The sequence below is a fragment of the Parasteatoda tepidariorum genome, chromosome X2 (genome assembly GCF_043381705.1).
Source record: "Parasteatoda tepidariorum isolate YZ-2023 chromosome X2, CAS_Ptep_4.0, whole genome shotgun sequence".
In the NCBI taxonomy this organism is placed as follows: Eukaryota; Metazoa; Arthropoda; class Arachnida; order Araneae; family Theridiidae; genus Parasteatoda; species Parasteatoda tepidariorum.
In genome coordinates, this window is record NC_092215.1 from 18,588,466 (window position 1) to 18,612,779 (window position 24,314).

A 24,314-nucleotide genomic window follows, 5' to 3' on the forward strand; every position below is an offset into this window, starting at 1 on the left:
TATAAATATATATATATATATATATATATAATAGATATATATTTTAATAGATGGGACTAATTTTATTTTATTTTATGTTATAACCGTCGTTGAACAGCCTACCCAATTTAATGAGTTTACGACTACTAATGTTCAACTCCGTAGCCTTGTAATTTTGATTTCAATCCAGAAAACAAGGGAACTTCTGGATCGAGTATTTGCCTTCGTAGAGGACTTTTTGATGGAGCTAACCAGCATTTGCGTTACATGGAGAGGTAGACCACGAGAACTTCCCACGGTTAGTCTGACGGTAGGGGGACTCCAACCCATGATCCGTCTACCACTGAGGATATTTCACGTCTGCACTGTGGTCGGTGCAAGCCGGTTGCGGAATTCATATCGAGGGATTCGAACTCAGTTCACCGCATTGAAAGGCGAACGCTCTATCCCTTGAGCCATCGCAGCTCTCACCACTATATCGCTCATTTGTTGAAACAATGACGTAACTGATAATTTGGGTAATTATCCGTTACGTCATAGTTTCACCAAATGAGCGATATAAAAATAATTTAAAATGTTACTCGAAAGGTCAAGTCGACAAATGGTTAGGATCTTAACTCCTGATAAAAGTTTCTGAAGAATTTAGCTCGTTTTAAAAGTTTCTACTTCAGTTCACTAACACTGGAAATAATATTTTGCAGAAACCACAAATATTTGAAGGTAACATACCATAATATTATCTCAATATCGTAGATTCAACAAATTAAATTTCTTATTTACTTTTTGAATTGATAAATTCCAATTTCAAATTCTCCACTAATAATCAACTTATTTGCTTCTTATAAGCTATAGGGATAATACTTCACTCATAGTTATCAATACCTACCTATTGCCACATGGGTATTAATAAGTTTGATTAGTTATCGCGTGTTTATGCCAAAGTTTGATAATGTTTATTTGAGATTGACAAGTGGTATTTAATAGTTTTCGAGCATCATAGAATATTTATTCCGTAGGGGATGACGTACGGGGAATAACATTCTTGACAGCCAATGAGGTCGCGAATAAATTTAATTTACCAACTCGTCAGAATGGTTATCTTCAACTTTAATTATTATCCGATAATGTCTTGAAAGTAATTTTATGTTTGTTGATGGATAATAAATTCATGGAAAATATAATGAAGCTACGTCTATTATTGTTTACTAATAGCTTTGTAGGCAATATACAGAGCTATAGATGGAACTTTAATCGTTTACATGCCAATGCTCCAAAACTGGAACATTGGCATGTAAACGGTTAAAGATTGAATCTATAGTTATTGGAAGTTGTATTGGTTATGGTTATGAAGAACTATGAGTTTAAATTTAATGAGAAATTAAAGTTCAAATTATATTGTTGTTCATGCATTAAAAATTTACATTGTGAAATATTTTTTGATTCTAGTTTGGTTCAGTTTCCATATTTTTTTATGAGTTTTATAAATTTGTTATAGGCCAACCGTTCTGTGTAGGGGGCAGGGAACTGTCCTTGCACCTGGGTTCGAATCCCGGGCAAGGCATGGATGTTTCTTTCTCTCTCTGTGTGTTCTATGTCCTTTCTCCTTTGTGTGTGAATGTGACCCGCCCTATAAGCGGGTTGTTGTTGTCTGAATGGCGTAGCTGAAGTCGAATTCCTGGCCATAGATGGCGCCACTGAAAAACAGGAACACTCGCACCCACACTGCCTAAACAGGCACACGAGAAAAAAAAATTTATATGTAAATAAAATAAATTTGTTATTAATGGTAAATTTTTATTCCCTTTGTAATATAATTTATCAAACATCGAATTTTTATAATACGGCTACAGTTCTTACTAACATCTAAAGGGATAATATAAACTTCTGTTAGGCATCAAATTCAAAATTTCATTTTAAATTGTTATAGTCAAAATATTAGTTTAAAGCCAAATGTTTCCTTTTCAGAACATTAGCGTTATAAGGACTCTATTTTTAGGCAGCAAGTAAGTCATTGAATTATGTTAAGTGCAAATCATTCAATTAGTATTATAACACTTATTCGAAATAAATTATGACGTTTGAACAGAAAAGGGGGGGGGATGAATGTGTTGTATATTTCTCTTGACAACTTCTGACATGAATTTGCAGGTGACTGATAATAGATAGTGACAGAAGACTAAGTATTGCCAGATGTGCACTTCTTTGTACTCAGTGTTTTTCTCTTTTATAGAAATACTAATTATTGAAATGAAATTCTTTCTGATAAGGTGATGGCTTGCAGAGGGCTGTTGTACTTTTTTGTGTTATTTTTTAATGATAAAGTTAAAATTTATCATCAAAAGGATTTTTCAATGCGCTCTCAGCAATGAATGGTAATGATTAGTTTCTGGAAATTGATAAATTTCCCTTTCTGTTTCTTGTGATTCTTTTTTTTACTTCCGTCAAAAATTTGTTGTTACCCAATGAGTCAAAGAAAATTGTGATCATTTTTAATTTGTCTCAATTACGATTTCTGTTTGCTCTTAGCACTATGTCTGAGAGATGCATAGCGATTACAGCGAAAAATGTTCGTCTTAGAAACCTTATTGGAATCAGATTTTTTTTAATAATTGTCGCTGAACAGCCGACTCAATTCTGAGTTTACGTAAATCAATGTTCAAATCTGTTGCTTTGCAATTTTGAATTTTGTACCCAATCCAGAAAGCAAAGAAACTCCTGGATCAAGTATTGGGCGAAATGTGCCTTCGTGGAGGACATTTTGATGGAATTAACCCGCATTACCGGTACATGGAGAGGAAAACCACGAAATCCCTCACCGTTAGCCCGACGAAGGGCACTCTAACCCATGATCCATCTACCGCGGAGGTTTTTCTACGTTACCACTGAGGTCGGTGCGAGCATCGTTCTGAATTCGTATCGAACAGCCATTGCTGGCATTCGCCCTCTGACTCAGATTTTATATTTTATTTTATAATCATCGTTGAACAGCCGAACCAATTTTGGATTTACGACTACTAATGCTTAACTCCGTTGCCTTGTAATTTTGAATCCAATCCAGAAGACAAGGGAACTCATGGATCAAGCATTGGGTGACTAACGTTAAACGATTTTGAAGCCATGTTACCTGTAAATGGTTACATAACCAAATAATTGTATTTCAATGGTTCGTTTTAAACGTTACAGTTGTAAGCGGTTTCAAAACAGTAAAAGTAAAAAGTGTTCATGACCGTAACTTTTAAGGTTAATTTGAAGGACAAACCTCTGCCGACTTTTTTACCGTGATTTTAAAATGAAAATTCTAACAGAGTGTCAATGACAGTGACAACATAAAATCGCGCATTTTAAGTCTGTCCTTAGAGCTTGGTCATAATCTGTTATTCAGGCAAGAAAAAATATTTGTAAGATAAATTGACGAATGAAATTCAGAGCAAAAATAATAAAAACCAGTTTATTTGTCGAGTGAAAATAAAATGCTTTATTAATAAATATTCTAACCTACTATCGGCATTAAAATTAAAATAATGTTTCATTTAAGAAATTTTATTTCCAACTTTACATTGACTGATTTCGATAAGGATTCGTCTAATTTTGAAAATGTTTTAATTTTTCCTTAAAAATTTTTAACATATGTTCATAGTTATTTGACGTATTATTGCGGTATCAAAACTGCCTTAGTTGCCACGTGGTAATACCAATTTTGAATATTTATTGCATGTTTGTGTGTTAATAGTTAACAAAAAGTAACTTATAATAAACCGTTGCTATTTTCATGCGAATATGTTTGTAATATCGAAATATATTTTAAAAAATTAAATTATTTACTAGTTAAGTACTATTTGAAAAACAAATGCGAAAAAAAAGCCCAAGTGTTTGCCAGTGGGTAATGAATTGCGAAATTTAATATTTCGTAATTAGAAACAAAAAATAATACTTGATTTATTAAATAGTTTTCTTTGACATAGTATACTTGATTCAATTTAATCTTTAGTTAAATCTATGAGCTTTATTATCTTTTCATTTCTCGAATGTGATAAGAATAAGAATTTAAATCTCTACGGGACATTAACTTATTTTTCTCTTCGGAAATAAAATAAATCTTAACGGGCTGTTTAAATATGAATGAAATATTCGATCAATTTGAAACTTTCCATTAGTTCATAGACCTGTGATTTTTCCTAAGGATATGGTAGTAATAAGCGCCATCTATGTGTTAGAAATGTAACTTTGCGACCTTTTATGTGTTAACACTTTCTTTCTTGCGATTTAATGTGTAATGTTTTAATCAGTAAAAGTTCTTTCTCCAGTAATTTCAGGGAAATAATCTTCAAATGAATTATGAAGAATTATTTTTCTGTATTTCAGTCTTACAAGATTTTTATTTTACGCTGTTAAAAAGTTAATCAACAGCCACCAGGCAGTAACATTAACTGTGTAAATCGTACTTAGATTATTTTATATTTAATGAACCGCGTTTTTAATTTAGATCTATAAATAATGCTATTTCTAAGCATTTTATGCAATATTTTTATAAAAAAAACTGGCGTTTAATTGAAAAATTTATAGGCAAACAAAAAACAGAAATGCCCGTTGCTAACTAATTTTTTATTTTTATTTGTCTTGATTTTTTTTAAATATTTTGGTAACTTTTCCTTTTAGTGAATCTGAATTTTTATGAACTTTTGATAAAAGTGAAATATTAACTAACAAATTTTATATTATAATGCAAAAATTAATTAATTCACATTAAAAACATTTAAAAAATAACCGAATTGCTTCCTTAAGTTAACTGTTCTTACTTTTAAATCTTGTTTTGATTTATTCTTCTTCTTTTCAATATATCTGTAGGTTTTATACTTATGAGGATTTGCTAAAAAAATAGATAACTTAATAAAATTTATATTACTATATCGTATGATTACGAATGCATGCTTAAATACAAAAAATTACTAATCAATTGTTTAAAACTGTCTTCTTTTTTTTTTTCGATATAAATTTTATCTTCATTTTTTTAAAAAAAAAAAACATCTGTAAATCTCTTTTTCTTAAGTGAATCTAGCATTTTAAATCTGTAAATAAATGTTAACTAAGCATTTGGTTTAAAGGAGAAAAAAATAATAAAGTGAGAAAAATTTAACAGATAGATCCTTGTAAGTTGACCATTTGTGTAACGATAATTAGATGATCTACTTAGACAGGTGGTCAACTAATTAGGGAATTTTATAATTCATTCTAGTTTGGTATTTGATTATTAAGATGAACTTAGACAAGTGATCAACTTACAGAAGTGGTCAACTTCACAGGTCTAATTGCAATTGATAATTAGTAAAAATAATATTATTAAAATTGTGTTCCATAACTTTATTAAGATGGATACCAGCAACAAAAAATGAAGACATTTTTTTAAATAATGAAAAAATTCAATGAATAAGAAAATTTAGCAGTAAGACCTTTAGAAGTTGACCAATTGTGTGACGACGATTAGATGGTCCTCATAGACAAGTGATCAACTTATTAGGGAACTTTATTGTTCCAGCCAGTTTGGTATTTCATTATTAAGATCAACTTAGACCGGTGATTAACTTACAGAAGTGGTCATTTTCGCAGTTTTCACTGTAAGTGAAAAAGGATAAGTGTACAAATTCGTCACACGTACAGTTCAAACTTTGTACATATTATCTTTAGAACTTCATGAAATGATGTTATTTGACTCATAAATATTTAGGCTTCTGAGACCTTTAGAAATTATGGTCAATGAATCAACTCAATTGTCTTGACAAGATTTTCAAATCCGCTTCAATTTACATATAATCTAAGTTGTAACTTTATAATACAAATATCCTGCAAACCTCTATCACATTTCAAGCGAAATTCCGTTGAATGTTCTAGATTAATGCTGTCATTAAATCACTATTAATCTTAAACAGATACATGAACTTTTGACAGAAAATTGCAGGATTATTCTCAGTTATTCTGGATCTAAGTTCCATAGAGAATACAAGTTATTCTAAGCTATTATGCAAATCGAGCAAATCAGATTGATAACTACACTGGTGGTTTCTTTAACTATTCGGTAACTTTTACGTATATTCAATGACAACTGAATTTTAAAATAGAGTTTATAATAAATGATTTATGAAAAGTATATCAAAGTTTCTATTACTAAACAATTCTAAAACAAATGCTTATACTAAGATAGCTATATAGCATTTAAATTTTCTTTTAAAAAATAATAATGTAATTATTTAATTATAATGACTTAGTAAATACTCATTAAAAAAGCAAAACCCTACGTGATAATCAATATTATGTAATTTTTACCAAAATGTAAAATATTACATTATAACAGAATTGTAATTATTTTATTATAATATCGTTCTGCAATAATATTATAATAATATAACGATAAAGAGTCAATAAAATAGCAACAATGAGAATTCAAGTTAGTTAATATCATGCATTGTGCAAACTAGATTGTTAACTACATGAATTTCTATCAGTATATCAGTTTAGTGACAACAATTGTGGATTTTAAAAGATAAATAATTTATGAAATGTCTTTGGAGATTTATTTTATTGTAAACCAATCCGATACTAATGTCTATAATAAGCTGATTATTGGTTATTTAAAAGTTCTTTTAAGCGTAATAATGTAGTTTGGTATTATTGTACCATAGTTAATGAAAAACACGTTAACTATTCTTACTAAAAATAAAATTATTTTAATAATACTTATAATATCGTTAAATAATAATATTATGGTGATAAAACAATAATGTGACAGCAATAATATAATTTCAAAAACAATAATAAAACTAATGACAACAATAATTATAACAGTCACAATAATACATCTTACAGCAAAATATAGTTTTAATAATACTTCAAAAAAATATAATAACAGGAATAATATGTATAAAACAATAATACATTAAAATTAAAATTAATAATTGCAATTTTGATATCACATCTATTAGAAAAAAATTATTCGCTTATATTTAATAAAAATATGAAGAAAGCATTATAGGTCTAGATTCTTTCGATTTAAATATTGCCCGAACCAAGTAAAATCACCTTAGAAATTCTAATACAAACTATGTAAAAATATATAATCTGTAATTTTATTAGTTAAAATGCATTTTGCGTAATTTTGGCTATTTATCATCTTAGTAATTAGTGTCAAAGTTAATTAGCTTCTACATCCTGTTTAACAAGCTTTTTATGCGAGCGATTAATGTATACTTAAATATTTAATGAAATAATCACTTCACGCTAGAATACAAATATCATTTAAGTAACTTGTATACATTACTGGTGTGGTTTGTAGGCTTTTAATTAAATGTATCTTTCTCTAATTCTGTTACAAATTTTAAGAACAATATGCTTTAATGTAATCACTAAAGCATATAAACATAAAAATAAGCAAACTTGGTTAGTTAATTTAGTAAAGATTTTTAATAGAAAGGCTGATTAAAGAAAAAATCTATTTTCGATTTGGTAAAAATGTCACTTTTTGATAAATTATCAAAAATTTCATACTTTTTTTTCCATTAAAATTTAATTATTCTCTAGTATTGATTTTTCTCTTAAGGAAAACCGATAGTTACGAATGTCTTGCATATGAACAAGACATGAGTTTAATAGCTTTTTAGTTAATTAGTGATGTCAATCATAAAAGTTTGTCCTTTATTATGATAAAAAATTATTGATGCGCTTGAAACATCCCTTATACAATGAGAATATATAATCATTTTTCACTGATATTGATTTTTCACCCTAAGAAAAACCAAAATATTTTGCTTATGATATGGTCTGTGTCATCGAGAATAGAATTTCATAAGTTTAAATACACAATCTCTAGCAAAATTATTAGACGCAATTTAAGATTCTATGTAAAATCTTAATAATCAGGTGATACAATAGAGCTTTATTGCTTTTACGCAGCTGAAACCAATTTGCACTTGTTTATATTCGCGTATCAATTTGTTAACATTGTAATGCAATACGTTTAAAATTAAAACAAATAGGAAGTATTAAAAAATCTCTTGAATAAAAACCCATTACATGTATGTTTAAATATAAAAGTATTGCATATATACTAGTGTAAAACATGTAACTATTAAACTATAATGAGTCTTATAATTTAGTCTAATTATTATAATATACTAATATAATACCTGATATAATAAATATTCTATATTTATAAGTATAATATATCTCCCAATTTATCCAATCGTCGAATTTATATTATATATCGTCTAATTCTACAAACTGATACACGAACGTAAGCAAATGCAAACTGGTTTCTGTCACGTAAAAACAATAAAGCTGTATAGTATCACCTGATGAATAAGATTTTACATAGAATCTTATAGTGCGTCTAATAATTTGGTCTAATTATTATAATATACTAATATAATACCTGATATAATAAATATTCTATATTTATAAGTGTAATATATCTCCCAATTTATCCAATCGTTGAATTTATATTACATATCGTCTAATTCTACAAATTGATACACGAACGTAAGCAAATGCAAACTAGTTTCAGTTCCATAAAAACAATAAAGTTGTATAGTATCGCTTGATAAATAGGATTTTACATAGAATCATGGAATAGTGAGTCTAATAGTTCGGCTAGGGACTGTAACTAAGGTTATCAATCATAAGAGTATATTTATTGGAGAAATATAAATTTTTATTAACACTTAATGACTTCTATAATTTAGAGAAATTATTCTTATGAACTATTTACTTTAGTCAAACAAGATCCTTATTCAATAAACAAATTTATTGGTAATATTGTAAAAAATATCTTAACAAAAATAATTATACATGCTTCTGAGGGATAAAGACATTTAAACAAAAGTTAAGACTATTTTAATAACATAATGCAAGTTTGCACATTTTATCACATTTGCATCATTCTTAGTAAAAACCTTAAAATGAAATCGATATTAATAAAAACCTAAAGATATGAAATTTAAAAATCCTCTGGGTTTTTTATACTAAATTCCCCTTTTATGTATATTAAACCACAAAATAACTTAAAAGTAATTGAATAAATTGTGCTGGTAATTAAAGAGTACATCAAGTTAAATAATTAAATGAAAACACTAATATTTTTAAATTATTTGATAATAATAAATTTATATTTATAAGCTCTCAAAATAATATTTTTGTAATTTAAAAAATTACGCTACTTACTCTTGTTATTACTTACTTTTATCTTGTTAAATTCGGATTTAAGTTTGATTTTATAGCAGTTTTTAAAAAATAAAACAAAAATGTTAATAAGCTTAATGTTTAAAATTTATTGAGTTATTCCAATCTACTTAAATTCAAGCCTTTTAGAATATTTTAAAAGTATTTATTTCAGCAAAAACTTTACACTTGACAAAACGCCTCAGGATATAAGGAGGAAGAATAAGGCATTAAATATTCAAACATCTCAACGGATTAAAAGCTGCACAAAACAAACTATAAAAATTTATATGAAATAAAATTAAAATTAATTCAAAAATCTTTTGTCGGTAGAATTTTAAATGTATATTCTTTTCTTTTCTTCAGAGAAGGAATTGATAAAAAATTAAAGATACTTTCGAAATCTCAACTTGGAAAAATAAATATGCATGAGCAAAATAAAATAAATTTGTAAGATAATGTTTCTAAAATTGTAAAAGGGAAATATTGATTTTGCTAATTAATGCTTTTATTGTGTAACGATTTTTAAAAGCTTTAAGCAATATTTTTTTTAATTTTGTAATTACCAATGAAATGCTATTTCTATCGAAACTTGGAAAAATATTAAATGTTTATTAAATATTTAACACCACCGGTGGCTGACACTGAAATTAGACACTGACCTTTCACATAGGCCGCAAAAAACAGCTGGCTGACAGCGTATAACATGATATAGAACTATAAAATTTGCACTCTTTTATGGAATTGCAGAAAATTTATTCAAAATTTACTTAATTATTGTGATTCTTGGTTTAATAAATTCAATTTAGTAGATTTTTATCCACCACTATTTTTAAACAATTCTTAGGCATATATAATTTACCAATTTTTTCAAATATGTCATACTAAACCTTCTAAAAAACTAGCGAAATCTGTCTATTTGAAAATTTAGTTTGTAGTTATTTACCGTGTAGCCAAACGAGCAAGCCAAGTAAAATTAGTGTGGCATTCAACGTGTTAAATGACATTGAAAAGTTATAACATATGAATATTTTTCGAAAACAATTTATTATAACCTCGAAATCAGGAAAATATTGAGTCAAATTGCACTTTGAAAAATTTGTTTTTAGTAATTATTTTGAAGTGTGGAAAAAGCACAAATTCCATTCATTGTCAATTTTTTAATGGGTTAGTAATACATACAATCAGTATACGAAAACAATGGTTAAATAACAGTTTATTTAAGTGCAATTTTGAAATATTCAAGGACCTAAACAGTAAAATAACCATGAAAATATGGTATTTAAACTGTCAACAGTGAGGAAAATTGTTTATCGGCCCTTTTCCACCTAATACGGTTAAGCAACTAGAATTTTACTCGCTACAATTAGACCTACCTTATGAAGTTACTTAGTTCCTTGCACATAAGCACATACTATAGCCCAGAGGACTAATCTCTTACTTTCATGGGCGACTGAAAGAGGGTTCGAGTCTCATGGGTGATACCACATAATTTCTTCTATTCCTTCAACTCGTGAAGAGTTTCTTGCATCCTGCTCTCCCTAATTAATTTAATAATTTGAATCGGTGACATAGTACCTCAGTAACCGATTTTTAAATAAAAAGCTTCTTTGAAATTTGATTTCTCAGGAACTATTCGACAGATTTTGCTCAAATTTTGCATGTAAAATAACATTTCCTTAGTGATGTAAAATAAATTATATACCTTAAAATCATAAGTTTGCAATTATTTTTGTTCATAAAATAGTAATAAAAAATTATAAATATTTACTAAAGATTATTTTTTGTACGGATTTTTGCTTTGATAAAAGAATTTCAAAATTTTGCTAAATTTTTTTTAAATCCCCTTTGAGAGAATCTAAAAATTATATGGCGAAATGTGCAAAAAGTGAGATTAACAATAAGGGATTCAAACTTTGGATCGTTTTCCTGACCAAACTATTTGGACCGTATTTCCCAAGTTGTGACAACTCCTTATATGTTTCAAGTCTAAGATCCGAATCCATCGAAAAAAAATTTATTCAGAGAAAATACTTTTTGCGTCTTACTTCGCATTTTAAAATATCGTTCACGCTAATTACTAAACTCAAATCAAATCAACACAATCAAATATTCAAATCAAATATTCAAATAAATAATCAAATATTCAAATAAATAATCAAATATTCAAATAAACAATCAAATATTCAAATAAATAATCAAATATTCAAATAATTCAAAGAATAATACTCAAATCAAATCAACTTAATCAAATATGAGCTCAAATCAAATATTAGCGTTCACTCTTTCGAACCATTAAGATTGAATCCTAGAAGAGCGTAAAGATACAATCATTAAATCAAATAATTACTCAGGGTGCTTCATGTTTTTTTTCGCACCCATCCACAAAATAAAAAGTGAACACTCTGAAAAACTTTCATCTAATGATAAAGTTTTCGCGTTCTAGAACTCAATCGTAGTGTCTCGAACGTCTAACCTTAAATACGCAAATTATTTAGTGATGCAGATAAAAGATATTTTAAATTACGAAAACAGACACGAAGACTTACTACTTTTACTGATCAAACCAAGTTGGCTTGCTAGTGTGGCAAGTAGCATTAGAAACAACAACAACACTGATAAACATGCCTATTTTTGTGAAGGATTTGGTTTCTTGACCCTCTAAATATGGGAAAAAGTTGCACTCTTGAAATTTCGGTCTAAATAATTTGATCAGGAGAGCGATCGAAAGGTTGGATCCTTTGATATTAATTTTCTTTTTGGTGTATTTCGTCATAACTCCAGAAGTCAATTAAAAAGTTTTTGCACGCAATTATGAAACTTTTTTATCCAAAGATTTTTCCATGTAAATGATTGTGTTTCATAACTTTATATTTTTTTAGAATCGTCCCAATATGCGATGCATTTTACTTAACTGTGTAATTACTTTACGGAGCAATAAATTGTTGTTTTTACCAAATTTTTTTTCCTCGATTTTATCACAATATTTTTTTGGTTCACATTTTACTTATTTTAATTAATTTATTACCTTATTTAATGCAAATTACATTTTTTATAAATTAATAATTGTTTAAATTTTGTTTTAAAATTATTTTCATTAAACTTATATTTAATATAAATTATATTTTTAAAAAATTACTTTTACAAGCATTAATAGCTCCACCTATCGATCCGTAAAGTAACTACACGAATCAGTAAGGTAGATATTGTGACAATACCATTAATAATTTTTTTTTTTTTTTTTTTTTTTTTTTTTTTTTTTTTTNTTTTTTTTTTTTTTTTTTTTTTTTTTTTTTTTTTTTTAATTTAGTAATTTTCGAGAAAGTGTAATCCTATCAATTTGCAAATTTTTGTTTTAATTTAATCTAATAACTAAATCCAAGATTTGAAAAGTTCTCAAAATATAAAAATAGTTCTCAAAAATAAAAATTTAAAAGTATGACTTATTTTATATGGCAAAATGTGCAGAAAATTAAGGGAACGATTCAATCGAGACCTTTTTCCTACACATTACGGTTGAAATCGCATATTTTGAGGGTCACAAATACCAATTCCATTGAAAAAACGTATGCTTTTTCCAAGAAAGTACATTTTTGTAACTTAATATTTAACTTAATATTTTGCCTGCACTAAATAATTAACATACTTCAGATTAGACCTTTGAACCATTTAGTTTGAATATTGAGTCTTAGAATAGGAAAATCCGATCATTAGTTTAAAAAAATTCAGGTTTTTCACTTTCTGCACTGTACAATGCACATTATGAGGTAGTTTTCAATATTTCAAGGGGTGGATATTGCTACTTAATACTTGTTTTTTTAATAATAACTTTTTTTTGTCTTATTAATTTTAATTTATTTTTAAATTTCTTATCTAGTGAGTTTTTAGGAATTTTCTATATTACAGTGACATCTGATAAATATAATCAAGCTCGTAACATTTTGCTTTTTTTTTTTTTCTTTTTTTTTTCAGTTGATTTTTTGACGAACAACACGTAAAACACGAAAAAAAGTATTATTAGTACCTGTTAATTCCAGAAAAAGAAATTGTGATTCCCAGCTATGTCTAGAGGTTATCGGAGTTTTAATTTCCCTTTGAATTGAAATCATGCTTTTATCAAAATAACTTTGATTTGATTTTTCGTTTTTTTTTTATTTTGAAATAAAAATTTCCCCCTTTTTAATACAGAAAAAAATCCAAATTGTCTAATTTATTCTTATTATTATTTAATTAATAAATTTATTCTTTGTTTGAAAATAAAAATTTCATTATTTTTTTCTATACATGTCTCTGCCCATTAATATTGAACTATTGCATTATATTTAATTAACTCTTTAAATTTTTTTATTGTGTTCACCTGCATTAAGTGATGAAATATGATTATTGTTAAATATGGACATTTAAATACTTTAATTAAGACTTAGCAATTAAAATCATTTCCAATAAGTTTTTTTTTCGTTTCCCCCCCCCCGCATAATCACCATTAAAAGATAGTGCTGACATCTATTAGAAGTTTAGTCAAACGAAAAGGTAGAATAAAAAAAAATTGTAACATCACGAATACATTAACATTATTGAATTATAAACATATTTATGTATATCGAGATTTTATCCTTTTAATTTTTTAAAATTTATTTTCCGTGAAATATATAATCCACTTAATTTTCTAGTTTCATGGAAAGTTTCTTATGAATTTCATTTTTATTTTGAAAAATTTGGAATCATCTTATATATTTCAATTTGTCAATTTGAGTTAAAATCATTAATTTTTATCTTATAATTAATTGTATACTTTGCCATTTCACTGTTACAAAAAGTTACAATAAACCTTTTTTTCTAAAAAATATATTAAAATTTTCACTGCTAGATGGCACCAGCTAATTTAGATTTAAGTTTACGAGAAATATTCTTAATTTTAAAGAAGAAGTACACGGTGAAAATTAAATATAGTTGACTGAATAAATATGCTTTTTTTAGCTACTTTATGTTTTTCTTTAGCTGTAATTGTCTTCTCTGACATTCCTAATTATTTTATTTTTTCTAAATTTTATGATTCCAATATTAAAGAACATTAAAATAGAATTATGCTTCAAAAAGTTAACACACCTAACAAAAGATGGCAGCACTAAAAAAAGTAATAAATCTTTTCTGAAATTTTAAAATAAGCATAATTCCCAAACATTTTTCGATTTTTATAATTAAGATCTCAATTTAAAGTTAAAGGCATTGGTTTTCGTTCATCTAGCTTTAAATAATTAGTTAGCTCAATGAATGTAAATCTCATAGCGCAAAGCAATTTAAGTAAAACTAAATTATGAACTATAACTGAGATTTCATTTGAAAATTTATGATCTCATAATAGTGACTATACTAGAAATATATTTTTTTAAATAATAAATTTACCATTCACAACCATTTAAAGAAGTTAGTAAAATAAAATATTTTCTTAATTAATTAACTAATTTAAAATACACGACGTTAAAATTGAATAAGTCACTGTGAATGCTAGATTTATAATAATCATCTGAAAAATAATTTTCTATTTACATCTGCTATCTACGAATAGATGCAGAAACGATTTAAGTAGAAGTAAAAAAAAAAGTGGTCAAAGTAGGCACAAAGCAAACCAACTGTTGGCTGAAATTTTGTATTTTTCAGCAAGGAAGTCAGTCCCATGTGGTCTAGTGGTTAGGATTCGTGGCTTTCACCCACGCGGCCCGGGTTCGATTCCCGGCATGGGAAGTTGGGTTCTATGGTGTAATGGTTAGCACTCTGGACTTTGAATCCAGCGATCCGAGTTCAAATCTCGGTAGAACCTAATTCTTTTGTTCCTACATCCTTTAGTATAATACATGTACTTAATATAAATTGACAATTATAGCTTAATTGTCATTAGAGTTATTAAATTCTACCTGCATTTTGAAATTTCCCGATAGTTTCACGTTAATAAAATTTGAAAGGAGTATAAGCCAGATAATTGCACATAGAAATATTTAGCATCAATACCGAGCAATATCTCTTACTCTCTCAACATTTATTGATTTATTTTTATTTTTTATCTAGCAATTATGGTGTAGTTTTTGGTTACTCAATGACACAAACAAAATAAGAACCATCTTATAAAAAATAAATTTTTTGTTTCAGTAAAAGTAAGACACCTTACTTGTGAGATTATTTTTTTCAATTTCATAATTATATAAATATTTAATAATTTTATTGTATGCGCCATGTAATTTTGAATCTAGTAATTCTAACTTTGAAATAAATCCGTTAAATGGTCCATGAGAAATTTTTTTTACTTTTAATGAAAAATTCGTTTTATTATCATCATTATAATTCCTACAAATTTTAAATTTTGTCACTTAAAAATATACATTTAAATATTGAGAAAATGTTTGCTTATGGTATAATCAGAAATATTTTCTTCAATTTTATTAAAATGAAACAATAAATAATTGTTGAAAATTATTTCTGAGTAATATTTTAGTTGGTTAAAATAATATTTAATAATTCATATCATAATTGACTTAATAGTGAAAATTCAAAAAAGTAAAAATAACTTGAACAATGCTAAAAAAAACATTCGCCTTCTTTTTAACATTGAGGATATGTATGTTTTCTTTTTTCTATTCTTTTTTTTTATATTCACTACTCCCTCTCTGTGTGTGTATATNTAAAAGGCTTTAAACGAAAAATAAGGAACAAAATATGATGACAAAAATTCTGTATGTTTTGAGAAATTTGATGAAACTACTTATATATATATCTGTGCCATTTTTTGTCTGATTTGATAGTTATAAAATTAATCGGTAGCACTAAATATTTTTCATGTTTGAGTCAATTTTTTGAAAAATCTGTCAAATACTAATTTTTAGCCAATTTTGGACGTTACTCAATATGTGCGTTTAAGAATATGGACTTAGTTTGAAATGCTTATTAAAAAAATGGACAAGCCTCTAAAAACGAGTTTACGAAAATGAACATAGCTCGTGAAGCGTACGTAAGAAAATGGACGTAGCTTAAAATACGAGTTTAAGTAAATGGACATGACTCGAAAAGCGTATTTTAAAATAATAAATAAATAACGGCTCGAAATGCGAGCTTAGAAAATATGCACAAAAAAAAATGCTTCTTTTCAATGATAAAACCCTAATTTTAACAATAAGACAACAATTTTGTTTACTTTTTTTAACAGTCAACATAATCCTTTCGGTATAGTACATACACTTCGATTGATCTCCTATACTTATTAAGATCTCTAAATAATAAATTGATGAAGCGGCTTACAAAAATCCCGAAAACAAAATGTACTACTATTATTTTAAATTTATAAAATTCATGGTATCACTGTGTATAAAAATCTGTTGAACTAAATCTTTAAAAAAAAAAAAAAAAAAAAAAAGAGCAAGTTTAAAAAAATAAAGTGTACCGATTGATCCTTTGTAATTGAAAAAAATTGTAATTGATCCTTTGTAAACGAAAATCAACAATTAAAAACCTATTATTCAAATTAAGAATTTATTTGGATTCATTGGTAATTCAAATTAAAAATTTATTTGGATTTATTAGTAATTCAAATTAAGAATTTATTTGGATTCATTAGTAATTCAAATTAAGAATTTATTTGGATTCATTAGTTAATTCCTTTAAAATGAACACTACTCGTCCTTCCTTAAACTAAATTATAAGAGTATTTTTAAAAGCAGAATCAAATACCATGTCAATTTTTTAAATATTCTCATTAAACATTCCCATTTTCTTAAATAAGCATTTTGAGCTTTGAGTATTCTAAAATATGCATTTTAATCTGCATTCATCTTCTTAAACACGCAATATCAAAAATAATTTGCCCTTTCGCTTGGCAGTGTTCTATTGTCTAACGAAAGGCGCTCCTTACTGAATTAGTTTGGAAATACAATGCCAGGCGAGCTTGGCTTATTCAACAACAATACAATTTTCATTATAAGATAAATTAAAATTATTTTCAGTTAACAGTCGGTTTAATTGCAGTAAAACAAGAAGCAAAGAATGGTTTGCATAACAATTTAGCTGTACTGATATATTAGAAAGATATCACATTATTTTAAAATACTAATTTCAGTGAATCAACATTTACTGAAACCAAATAGTAAATTAATTTGAGTGCTGAAAAATGTCACTTGAAATTTTATTTCAGTATTCAAAATTATTTTAAGTCAAAGGACATCAAATTTCAAGTTTATTGAAAATGATCTATATATGAATAAAAGCGATAACATATGCTTATTTTTATTCCAAATGGATATTTCTTTCAATAACCTATCACTTCATCTTTAAAAAAATTTGTGCCTTGACGTCAAGTAAAAATAAAAATATTCATATTATTAATTTAAAACCATAACTGGACAAAAGTATCAAAGCATCCAGTTTTACGGACATGTAGTCACATGTGGCAAGTATTTATAAGATGCTAGTTCTCGTTCTGCATCAAGTACAACCCGCTTATGTCTGGTAATCCTCTTCACTAGTTCCTGATTGGGGCCACAAGAATTGGCTTTCTCGCCTATATCATAGGTGAAGTGAGAACTGACAATTAGGATGGTCGATTAGGGTGGTTACATTACAGATGTTTTATGGTATTGAGAGCAAGACTTGAGAAAGCTAAGTCAGTTTTTGGTTTTATATTTCGTCAAGTGGGGATAAAAAACTTCAGGGGATAGAAAAATGTTCTCTCAATGAAGCGACCCGGGTTCCAAAGCCAGCATGGCTGGTCAATGCGACTTCCACATCCGGCTCGCAATGACCACAAGTACTGACGTATAATATCCTCAGTGGTAGACTGATCATGGGTTAGAGTCCCCTTGCCGTTAGGCCCACCATGGTAGGTTTTCGTGGCATTCCTCTACGTTTAACGCAATACGGGTAAGTTCGGTCAAAAAGGTTTCCACGAAGGCAAATTTCTTCCAATACTTGATGCAGGAGGTTATAAAATAAAATTTAAAAAAAAACATTGGCTTTAAAGGTGACTGAAGCAGTTGTCCTGTTGGAAGAGAATGCAGCTACATCTTTTAGTTCAAGTTTCCAATCATACATAAACTAAGATATCAAAGCCAAACCATGAAAACACCCCCACATCATGAAGATATCTACTATTTTAGGTTGGTGCCCAGATGCTTTTACCCAGATAGTGTAAGATAGACTGAACTTGTAATGTATGAATAATAATAAGTAATTTGCTTTTATACCGACAGATGGCGGTCGGTGATGTGGCATTACGTTGGGTATGATATGATATAAGAACACAAAAGAATGTATGGGATCTGATTGACAGCAGTCAACCATTCGGTCGTATTCTTTTTTTGCTTGATGTATTTTATTTGTAATACAATTAGTGTTGTTATAAGATTTGTTGAATAGAAAGCACAACTAATTAACATAAACCCGAAATCCCTATAAAAGAAGTAAAACCTCACAATTTAAGACAAGAAATGACGAATCCAGCATTTCAAATAGAAATTAAGGCAGAAGTTCCCAAAAATAAATCTTCCGATTGGATTATAGAGTTTCCCGAAGACGGGAATTGTAGGAGCAGAATTTTTTATCTTAATTTAAATGGAGAATTTAGTTTAAGAATTAATTAAATAAGATAAAGCCGTTAAAAGGCTTTAAACGAAAAATAAGGAACAAAATATGATGACAAAAATTCTGTATGTTTTGAGAAATTTGATGAAACTACTGAAAGCTTCCATTCGTTTCTGGAATGATTTCAAGAAAATCTTGACTTTCAAAACGTCAGTAAGGGTCATATATGGCAACGTTACTTTTAAAAAGTAACGAGTAAAAGTACAAGTATTTTTGAAAAATGTAACGAGTAAAAAGTAAAAAATTCTTATTTTGAAAAGTAACGAGTAAAAAGTACAAGTAAAAGTACAAGTACTAAACAAAAAAAGTAACGATTTAAAAGTACATTTCTAGGAAATCGAAAATTCAAAGTAACCTAAAATTTTATTGAATAATATTCTTATGTTCTTTTATGTTATTGCAAAATTGTTGTTATTTCTTTAATTATTTTTAATTTTGAAAGTTATGGAGATTAATTTATTTTTAAATTCGGAAGAATATTATAATATAATTTTATAATATGATCGTAGAATATAATTTTAAAATCAAATATAATCTTAATATCAAACATTTTATGGATTTGCACGAAAAAGAAATTTTATCTATTGATTTTAATTTTTAGTTCATCATTTTTATTTATTTAAATTAGGATTGATTTAAAATTGTCTTACTCTATAGAAACACGTTTTTAAAGCACAAACATAAACAAAGCAAACACGGGGTTTCAGATAGCTTTGTAATCTTTGAGCTAGTAAAAAAATAATTGAATGTGCAATATAAGTTGAAATAGAACAGTCTACAGTTTTATTCGTAACAATGGCTAATGCTGAAGTCATGCGAGAAAATCATTTTCCGAACATTTCTGCCTAACGGAATAATTAAAATTTGTGAACGAATTTTAGTATCAGTGGCTAAATTAATACCTTCGAGTTTTCAAGAGTTAAAATAGTAATTATAATAGTTTTCAATAGCACAAATAGTTCTGAAGCTCTTAGAGATTTGACTGGGCGTTGTTTGACAAGGTCGGGCATAAACATAATTTTAGTAAAAAATGTACTAGGTAAAAAGGTATTTAGTAAAAATGTATTAAGACAAAAATATATTATTAGTGAGTTCAAAAAGAAAATTGAAAAACGTAATAACAAAATCCAACATTTTTTATTTAAAATTTATTAAACAAATGCATAAAACTCGGAAATGAATGAAAATAACTTGCTAATTAATATTTTTATTCATTTTGCAAAATAATTGCATTTCGAAAGCAATTTTTTTTTTTAAGAAAGCTTACCGAGTTTTAGAAAAAAGTAACGATTTCATTCGACATTTCCGTTACAAATACTTGTACTTTTTCCCTAAAAAAGTAACGAAAGTACAAGTAAAAGTACTAAATTTAAAAAGTAACGAAGTACAAGTAAAAGTACGTACTTTTTACTTGTACCGGCGTTACAAGTAACGAAAGTAAAAGTACTGCCATATATGGTAAGGGTTAACGAGAGAAAGTGCTGCTAGCAAGTTTAAATGCTAAACTATATTTTAATTATAAATTTATAAATTTAATTTCGTCACAAACATAGCAGATAAAAGTTTCGAAAAGCTCAAGACGATATTTAAAAAAAATCAGTTTAATCCTAAAGCTTTAATAATTCCAGACGTCTTTCATTTCTTAATCGTCAACAACGCGATGGAGGAACTATAAATAATTTTTCGCAGAATTACGCACACTTGCTATTAAATGTGATAATTCCGATTTAACACTATTCTGGCAGATGTTTTTGTTTCGGGGTTAAGGAATCGGTCAATACTTAAAAGATTATTTGAAGAGGATGGCATTGAATTAGAAAAATGCGTCATATATTGCAGAATTACGCTCACTAGCACCCTGTGAATATTCCGGCTTAACATTATTCTCACAGATGTTTTTGTATCGGGGATAAGGAATCTGTCAATACTTAAATGATTATTTGAAAAAGATGGCCTTGATTTATAAAAATACTGAAATACTTTTTAAAACACTTATCTCCAGATCCTTTTTGCCAGATATTGTATGATAGACAGAATTATCTTGTTCTGTAAAATTAATCCTTATTAAGAATAACTTTTGCGCATGTACTTTATTTTATTTTATAACCGTCGTTGAACAGCCGACCCAATTTTATGGGTTTACGACTACTATTGTTAAACTCCGTAGTCTTGTAATTTTGAACCCAATCCAGAAGACAAAGGAATTCTTGGATCGAATATTGGGAGAAATTTGCCTTCGTGGAGGACTTTTTGATGGAGCTCACCCGCATTTGCGTTACATGGAGAGGAAGACCACGAGAACCTCCCAAGGTTAACCTGACGGCAAAGGGAGTCCAACCCATAATTCGTCTACTACTGAAGATATTTTTCGTCAGCACTGTGGTCGGTGCAAACGGGATGCGAAATTCGTATCGACTGGGATTCGAACCCGGTTCGCCTGATTGGAAGGCGAACTCCCTTTCCCCTGAGCGATCGCGGCCCCCCATACACTTTGAACCAGACAGTGTATTATATACAGAACTATCTTATACAGTGAATTAAATTTTTATAATAAAAATTTTTTGACCAGATACTTTACTTTATTCCTCCATTCTGCTTCTTTTATGATTTCGTCCAAAAAGCATGAACATAAAAAATTTACATTAATTATGACATCCTCATATTTTAATACAACATAAATCACAGTCCAAACGATTAAATTTTTTTTTCTCATTGCTTGCATGTTTAAAGTTTTATAAAATCAGATTTCTTACGCAATTGAAGACATAACTTATATTGATAGAATAAGATATTAAAATTTTTTCCTCTTATTTAATATTAATGGCAAAAATTAAAATAATATTCAAACATATCAATTCGTTTTAAATCTGATTAATTCTTACTTTTATTAATACAATAGTTTCCTTTTCCTACTTAATAAAAGACAAATGCATATATTACTTTATGAATTATATGGGTTTTGTTAACTAGGAATTACGATCTACGATGCTAGACTAGGTCGACGATATTTTATGACAATGATGAATCGAGTTGTAAAGTATTACTCTTTCAGGAAGTAATCACTTATCGAATTTCAAATTACACTCTCAAAGAAAAGTTCTTAACGTTCACTATTCTTTCAAATTTATGTCTTTTGTTTCCGATAATTTATTATGATCAACAATATTTTTGAAATATCATTTCGTTTGAGATAGATGAAATATTTAAAAAGGAAGTTTTAAAGTTTATCTCTAAATTTAAATTTTAGAATTAATTGAACATCATAATTGATGTACAAGTGCAATTAATAAATATAAATGTAATTAAAAATTATTATTAAAAAATAGTACTTTTTTGAAATTTGATTTCTAAGGAGCTATTCGACCGATTTCACTCAAATAATGCAGCCGTACATAATTACATTTTTCGAAACGATGTAAGAAATTTTGTACCTTACAATTCAAAAAATTTTGGACTATTATTAAATAACATTAAGGAACATAATAAATATTTATAAAAAGTTTATTTTTTTGTATAAAAATTTATTTCCATAAACAAATTTTACAATTGCCTGACAAACTTTTCAATTCGGTAAAAAAATTCAGGAGAAATGGTGAAATGTGCAAAAAGTTAAATAAGCGGTTCAAATTTCTCCTGATAAAACAGTCGGAACCGTAAATACCAGATTCCGGCAACCCCCTATATCTTAGGGCTCAGAAATCCGAATTCGTCGGATGAAAAGGTATGTTTATTTAGAGAAAGTATGCAATTAAATAGAAGAGTGAACAGAGAAAATAATAATCATTAAAAATTATAATTAGTCTATAATTATAATTAACAATTATAATTATAATTTAAAAATTATTATTTTCAAAATGCGAAAATTATATAAATTATTTTTGTATAAAATTTGTTTTCTTAGGAACTATTCGACCGATTTCAATCAAATTTTGTATTTTGCCTTATAAAATTACACTCTTAAAAATTATGTAAGAAATTGTATGCCTTACAATTAAAAATTTTTCTGACTATTTTTAAATAAAACAATAAATAATTGCTGAAGTTATTTCTTGTACATAATTTTCCTTTTATGAACGAATTTTGTAATTGCTGGAAAAAAACTTTAATTCGCTAAAAAAGTTATAAAGATATAGCGAAATGCGTAAAATAAAGGGGTCAAAACTTTGGAACAGTCTCACGACCAAACTATTAGAACCATAATTCCCAGACAGCGGTTACTCACTTTTAGTGCGATCTAACGTGTCAAAATATGTTTAATGCTATAAAATTAATAACAAATTTACTATTTTAAAATATGAAGCAAAAATTGTTAAAAGGTGCGCAAGATATGAGTATTTAAAGTGGTTCTTTTGTACAGTGAGTGAGTGGAAAAAATTAGAAAAAAAATATTTTTAGTGAATCATTTTTGGCAACTAATGGAAAAAAGTCTGATTTAAATATCTTAAAAATGCAAAAAGTTTCACACAATTTTCTGAGTAGGTTTTGTACTTTTTAAAAGAAATCTCAAAATAATCGGCGTGGGGGGATTCATAAATTTTATTATGTAGTAATGCAAATTACACTCCCCTATAATAACTGGACAGCAAGGAGTCATGATAATATCCAATATTTAGTAATAAAAATATTTAATTTGAAAACAAATCAATAAAGAAATACTAAAAAAAGTCTTTTTATATCTTTCTGGAATGTATGAATTAAACGTTCTGATTATTCCGAAATTCTGTATTGACAAATTCGTATTACTGACCCCCAAAATACAAAAAATCACATAAACTAAATACTTCGAAATTTTGCAAAATAATCATCTCAGCATTTCTTGAGAAATTCAAAATAATACCCAAAACAAAACGTATCTCTTCCATTATTGTAGAGTTATATATATATATATATATATATATATATCTAATAATTTTTAGGAAATTAGTATTGAGAGCAACATGATTAACGAGTCCAGTTTCGGCATGATATTTTATTTAGCTAAACGATGGTGAAATAGCAGTTTCACCCCTCTCCAGACGGAGAGGGAGAGACAGAGTTACAGTCAGATCTGACGGAGTTTAGTTGGTAAACATTATACACCAAAAAGTCACGCAAAAACATTGCTCCTGCATTTTATAGGATGATTTTTAGTTGCAAAGAGGCCCAGTCATATGCCTTTTTCTGTATTCTTACGCCTCATCAATTTATTTATTACTCATAGCAAATCGTTTAATCTTTCCTTATATGGAAGTGAAAGATCTTAAAATAACTTCTCTTTTGAAGTATAAATCTAATTATTATTCATTGGCATGTTTTTAGCCTTGAAGTCCCAAAATAGAATTTCTACCCTTATCTTTTACTAAAGATATTTAATGAAAAGGAATGAAGTTTTAATGCTTTTATTAATACAAAAGTATTTAATTTTTGTATTACCAAACGCGCACATACTTCTTCTGTTTTGATTTCGCAAAACTTTTTTTTTTTTTTTTTTTTTTTTTTTTTTTTTTTTTTTTTTTTTTTTTTTTTTTTTT

At 27.5% G+C, this 24,314-nt stretch overlaps 1 protein-coding gene and 2 non-coding genes across 3 annotated transcripts in view; all 3 read left to right on the forward strand.

Moving 5' to 3' along the window:
* Positions 1-24,314, forward strand: part of LOC107450569 (small conductance calcium-activated potassium channel protein 1-like) — a 640,664-nt gene that overhangs the window by 305,004 nt on the left and 311,346 nt on the right. The window lies entirely within an intron of this gene.
* TRNAE-UUC (transfer RNA glutamic acid (anticodon UUC)) lies at positions 14,854-14,925 on the forward strand. The gene has a single exon. It is a non-coding gene; the product is annotated as a tRNA-Glu (tRNA).
* Positions 14,930-15,001, forward strand: TRNAQ-UUG (transfer RNA glutamine (anticodon UUG)). Its single transcript has one exon. It is a non-coding gene; the product is annotated as a tRNA-Gln (tRNA).